This window comes from Tursiops truncatus, chromosome 15, assembly GCF_011762595.2.
Source record: "Tursiops truncatus isolate mTurTru1 chromosome 15, mTurTru1.mat.Y, whole genome shotgun sequence".
NCBI classification, from domain to species: domain Eukaryota; kingdom Metazoa; phylum Chordata; class Mammalia; order Artiodactyla; family Delphinidae; genus Tursiops; species Tursiops truncatus.
Genome location: NC_047048.1, coordinates 37,376,769 through 37,382,797, shown reverse-complemented (window position 1 = coordinate 37,382,797; position 6,029 = coordinate 37,376,769). Strand labels below are relative to the sequence as shown.

General features: G+C 57.0%; 1 non-coding gene across 1 annotated transcript; it reads right to left on the bottom strand.

Moving 5' to 3' along the window:
• Positions 1 to 705: 705 nt before the first annotated feature.
• TRNAR-CCU (transfer RNA arginine (anticodon CCU)) lies at positions 706 to 778 on the bottom strand. Its single transcript has one exon. It is a non-coding gene; the product is annotated as a tRNA-Arg (tRNA).
• Between the last annotated feature and the right edge of the window lie 5,251 nt (positions 779 to 6,029).

Genomic DNA, 6,029 nt, shown 5'->3' with positions numbered 1-6,029 from the left:
ATCCTGCCCTCTGTCTGCAAGGGACACCTGGCTGGTCCTGGTGTGTGTTACCCTGTGGCGGTGACCCCCCCCCCCCCCGTCTTCAAGAACAGGTTACAGAGCCTCCTTTGGAAAGGCCACTCTTGCTGGTGGTGACCGCTCACATCTCTGTGGACACAAACGGGCATGTGGGGAGGCAGTGGGGTGTGCGGAGTGCCCGGGTGCCTATCTGGTCTCTGCCATTCACCAGCTCGTGACCTTGGCCTTGCCTCGGTGCTCTCATCTGTAAAGCCAGCCTCCTGCCTGTTTCTGCTGGGGATGAACTTGGCTGACAGGTGAGAAGTTCCTGGAATGTGATCACGGAGGCAAAGGGCATCATTGTGAGTGCATTTCCATCTTTGCTCTGCCTACCGGGAAGCTCGAAGCAGAGGGTGTGACCCACCTCAACTGCCTTGGGGGCTCTGGGAAGTCTCTGGACTTCTTGGTTTCTTTTGGTACTTCCTCTTCCTTTCTTCACTCATTATTCATTTTTTTATAATCACTTTTCTTAGATTACTTAACCTGCAGTAATATTTACAATTTCTTTATTATTTTTTGAAACATTTATTTGTTTGTTTGTTTGGCTGCTCTGGGTCTTAGTTGTGGCTGGTGGGCTCCTTAGTTGCGGCAAGCAGGCTTCTTAGCTGTGGCATGTGAACTCTAGTTGTGTCATGCATGTGGGATCTAGTCCCTGACCAGGGATCGAACCCGGGCCCCCTGCATCAGGAGTGCAGAGTCTTATCCACTGCACCACCAGGGAAGTCCCAAGATTTGCCATTTTAAAGTGTAGGATTCATGGGCTTCCCTGGTGGTGCAGTGGTTGAGAGTCCACCTGCCGATGCAGGGGACACGGGTTCGTGTCCCGGTCCGGGAAGATCCCACATGCCACGGAGCGGCTGGGCCCGTGAGCCATGGCCGCTGAGCCTGCGTGTCCGGAGCCTGTGCTCCGCAACGGGAGAGGCCACAACAGTGAGAAGCCCGTGTACCGCAAAAAAATAAAAATAAAGTGTAGGATTCAATTGTTCTTAGGATACTCACTACAGATACTGGAGTTGGGCAACCAGGATCACAATCCGTTTTGAAACACCCTAAAGGAAACCCCAAACCCCTCGGCCATCGCCTCCTCAGCCCCCATCCCTAGACAACCACTAATCTACTTTCTGTCCCAGTGGATTTCCCTGTTCTGGACATTTCATAAAGGGACAATCGTACAGTGTGTGTCTTTCTGTATCTGACTTATTTTACTGAGGTCCATCCGTGTTGTAGTGTGCGTCAGTACTTCCTTTTTATGGCTGAATCGTATTCCATTGTGTGGATAGACCACATTATGCTCGTCCATTCCTCTGTTGGACATTTGGGTTGTTTCCACTTTGGGCTGCTGTGAATCACGCTATGAACATTTGTGCACAAGTTCTTGTGTGAACATATGTTTTCAATTACCTCAGGTGACTACCTGGAAGTGGAATTGCTGGATCTCATGGTAATCCTGTGTTTAACCTTTGGAGGAAGTGCCGTACTATTTTCCCTGGTGGCTGCACCATTTCCATTCCCACCAGCAGTGCACAAGCTTCCATGACCACATTCTCCCCAACACTCGTCATTTTCTGGGTTTTTTTTTGTTTTGTTTTGTTTTGTTTTTTGCGGTACGCGGGCCTCTCACTGTTGTGGCCTCTCCCATTGCAGAGCACAGGCTCCAGACGTGCGGGCTCAGCGGCCATGGCTCACGGGCCCAGCCGCTCCGTGGCATGTGGGATCTTCCCGGACCGGGGCACGAACCCGTGTCCCCTGCATCGGCAGGCGGACTCTCAACCACTGCAACACCAGGGAAGCCTGTTTGTTTTGTTTTTTGATCCTGGCCATCCTAGTGGGCGTGAGGTGGTATGTCATAGTGGTTTTAGTTTGCATTTCCCAGATGAGTGATGATGTCGAGCATCTTTTCATGTACTAACTGGCCATTTGTGTATCTCCTTTGGAGAAATGTCTATGCAAATCCTTTACCCAGCACTTCCCTGGTGGTGCAGTGGTTAAGAATCCACCTGCCAATGCAGGGGACATGGGTTCGAGCCCTGGTCCGGGAGGATCCCACATGCCACGGAGCAACTAAGCCTGTGCACCACAACTACTGAGCCTGTGCTCTAGAGCCCATGAGTCACAACTACTGAGTCCGCGTGCCACAACTACTGAAGCCCACACTCCTAGAGCCCGTGCTCTGCAGCAAGAGAAGCCACCGCAATGAGAAGCCTGCACACTGCAACGAAGAGTAGCCCTCGCTCGCTGCAACTAGAGAAAGCCCTCATGCAGCAGTGAAGACCCAACACAGCCATAAAAAAAAAAAAAATCCTTTACCCATTTTTTAAAGTAGGTGATTTGTCTTCTTATTGCTGAGTTGTTCGAGTTTTCCCTATATTCTAGACACTACTCCTTTATCAGATACATGACTTGCAAACATCTCCCGATCTGTAGGTTGTCTTTTCCTTTTCCTGATGGTGCCTTTGCAGCACAAAAGTTTTTAATTTGGTGAAGTCATTTATCTATTTGTTTCTTCTGTAGCCTACGGTATCTTTCTCGGTTTTTTATCCGAAGGTATTGGACACATTTTGCAAGGTGCTCGAGTCCTTCGTGGGTCTTTCCCTGAGGGTGGTGGGGACGGCGGGCTTGGCGTTGGGTACACGTTGTGGTTGTCAGCAGAACCCGGGGAGGCCGAGGCAATCAGGGAAGGCTTCCTGGTGGAAGAGGCTGGTCCTTCATGCTGCAGTGTTGGGACCCAGCCTCTTCAGCCTGGCAGGGCTCCCTGGTGTGGAAGTGGGACACCAAACCCTCCTCCACGTGTGGTGCTGTCTTCCTCTCCTCCACCTGCCTGCCTTCAGAGCCCCACCTTTCTGAGCCCAGCCCTCGAACGGTGAGCAGAGGACGCGGGGCTGGAAGCACACAGGGTAATTAATTCTGACTTACAGAAGCTGTATTAAATTGGATAGAAACTGGCGAAAATAGGATTAGGAGGGAAGCTGAGCCAAGAGCAAACAGAAGGAAAACTCCCAGGGCCGGGCAGCCCAGCAGCGCTCTCAGAGGCAGGAGGTGGGAGATGGCCTGGACATTTCTGGGCGATCGCGTCATGTCCGAGGCTCGGCCTCCCCGCGCCGCCCCACCGGAGGGCTGCCAGCCCCGGCCCGGGGAGATGGGAACGCGGCTGCTCCCCTCCCGGCGACCGGCTTATCTGTGCTGAGCTCACTCAAGTCCGAGGATTAATTTGGAAACAATTAAAATTCTGTGCAAAACAAGCCACAGGCTGGGCTGCCAGGGGGTTGGCACGCACGGCACGGGGCCCTTTCGCCACCAACGCAGAAATCTAATTAGTGTGGGATTAAGTCGGCCACAAATCAGCAAGCAGGGGACTGCTCTCGGAAGGCAGCTGAAACCCAGCGAGGCACGCCGTGCAGGGCCGGCGACAGACAGGGCAACGGCCCGACTGGGCTGGCGTCTCCAGCCCTGGCCGCGCAGACGGCTGTGCCCACAGGCACTGCCTGGCCCCTCGGTTCTCCCGCTGCCCAGCCCACAACCCTTGGCCATTAGCACCCGTGTAAACGGATGGCAAAGCCATCTGAGTCCCAGGCAGAAGGGGCAGGAGGGGCTGAGGTCACTGCAGACTGCCCGGCACTGGGTCTGGCTTTTGCAGCTGTGCTTTGCTGGAGTACATCACGCACTGGCTGGTCTGTTGCTTTCTCTTTAACTGCATTTTTGGGGTTTGCGGGGACCCTGTCACTCTTTGTTGGGCCACTGAGATGTTCACGGTTGTTTGGCTGGTGTCTGGAGGGGCCAGGGTTTGGCTGAGATGCAGCAGAGCCCAGCACTTTCCCAAGGGCGTGTCGGGTGGGTCCTCAGGTCACCTGTCACCCAGGTGTGTGAGGTTGGGGCCGGACCACCGTGCAGACACAGCCAAAGGGATGCCGGAGCAGCTGTCCTGGACCAGCCCTCCTGGCAGACTCTGGGGGCCATGGCAACTATTCCCCATGTCCTGGAAGTCAATGGGGGCAGTGGCCCTCTCCAAGGTGTGGTCGGCACCTGCCCTGCACTGCACTTGGACACATCACGGATGTGTGGAAATCAGTCTGCTCCGTGTATGAGAACCCCAGGCAGCCGTGTGTCCACCCTGCCGAAGGGGTCCTGACTGGGGTAGAAACCCTCTGAAAGCACAGACCCTCCTCCCAGGAAAACGCCTGCCCGCCCATGGCTTCTCTGTTCCCTCAGGCTCTCCACTGTGTCCTGGGCAACCCCTGGCCAGAAAAACAGCCTCTGCACCAGGACTAGCAAGGCGGATGCAAGTACATTTGTCTAAGGGCTTTTGCAGCTCTGCTCTCGCCCTGTGCTCAGAGCAGGGCGTGTGCACGTGTTTGTGAGCGTGTGAATGCGTGAGCCGCCGAGTCGGGGGCCAGTGGGCCGAGGATCTGTACGCAGATGTCTCCCTCCCCCTCGGGGACTTGAAGGCACCATCTCCGGGGGGTTTTCCAGGCATGGTGGATGAAGGCTGGGGGTGCTCTGGAGGGGGAATGAGCAGTGGGGGACCCGGGGCACCCCGTGGTGCCGGGTTCTTGCCTCACCTCCAGAGGCCACACAAAGCCAGCGGGGGACGCTGCTCCTGGTGGCAGGGGACCAGGGCCTGGTGACATCACAGCAACTGGAGGCGGGTGAGGAGGGATCCTTCACCAGTGAGAGATGGGAGGTTGGGAGGTCAGGGCAGGAGGACATCCTTGGACTCCCGTTTTGCGTTTTGCATGTGCTAATGAGTTTGAACTCTGGCCCTGGCTCCAGCCTGCTGGTGGGGTCGTGCTGGGAGGGGCTGCATTATCAGCAGTCCCGGGGGCTCCAAGCGAGCGTCTACTGGTCCCTCTGCTGTTTGGAGCCAGGGCACACCAGGAACTGATAGATTAACGTGGCCAGCAGCCCCTCCCCGGCAGGCCGGCCTGGCGCCAGGGGGGCAGAGGGCGGACCCAGCAGACGTTGCCCGCAAGCTGGGAGAGGTACCCAGTTAGCTGGGGTTTGCAGGCCCGCTGACGTGGGAGCGGGGGGGTGGGGGGGGGACGGCACGGAGGCCTCGATCACAGGCTGGAATACTCCATCTGTGACCCAGTGTTCCCTCCATCCAGAAGGAAAACGGCTACGCCATCGAGACCTCCACGTTTTGCTTCCAAGCCGCGTTGTTGGAGGTTTTCCGAACTTCCACCAGTGGCTTCTGTGCCCAGGGGCCTGTTTAGGGGCGTGGCACAGAAAGTTGCATGTCCCTCACCCTGCAGTGACCCTCACCGGGGTTTCAGGTGATCTGAACACACTTCTGCTTCTGGGCGAATCCCTAGCAAAGTGAGGGAAGCGGGGTTTTCCTGGCTGGAATGCGGGGTGCAGACAGGGGTTCTGGTGGCCGAGGCCACCCTGAGTGGCTGACTGGCAATGGGGTACGGGCAGCGGGCGTTGTGTTGAACTGCATCCAGCCCCCTGACTCTGATCAAGGGGCTCAAGCTCCAGCATGGTCCTCCATCCCAGCCTGAGCTTGCTGGTCAGAACCCCAGAATCAGGGTCTCCACATGTCCCTCGGGGTCTGACTTACCACTCACCCTGCCCAGCCCTCACTCCAGCCTCAGCTAGCTCCACAGGGACAGGCCACGCCCTCGAAGGCGTCCTTTCTCCCCCACCCTCCACCACCCCCAGGAGCGGGCGTGGCGGGCTTCCTGCCTGCCCAGTGCAGGGCGCCTGGCCACAGGATGATGGGGATGGTGTCCAGGGAGTGCAGCTGTAGGGGCCCTGGTGAAGGTGAGCCCATGGGGAAGGGTCTGCTCTCCCTCCCTGGGGGCCAGCCAGGGTCCCTGCCCCCAGGGCTGGATGAGGAGCGATTTCACTTCCTGATCTGCCTGGAAAACACCCTGGAGTCCACTTGGCAAGCAGCCGAGGCACCTCTGCAGGACGTTCCTTCCACTTCTAGCGAGAGCAACTGGGCCCGGGGGCCCCACCCTGCTGGATGTGTG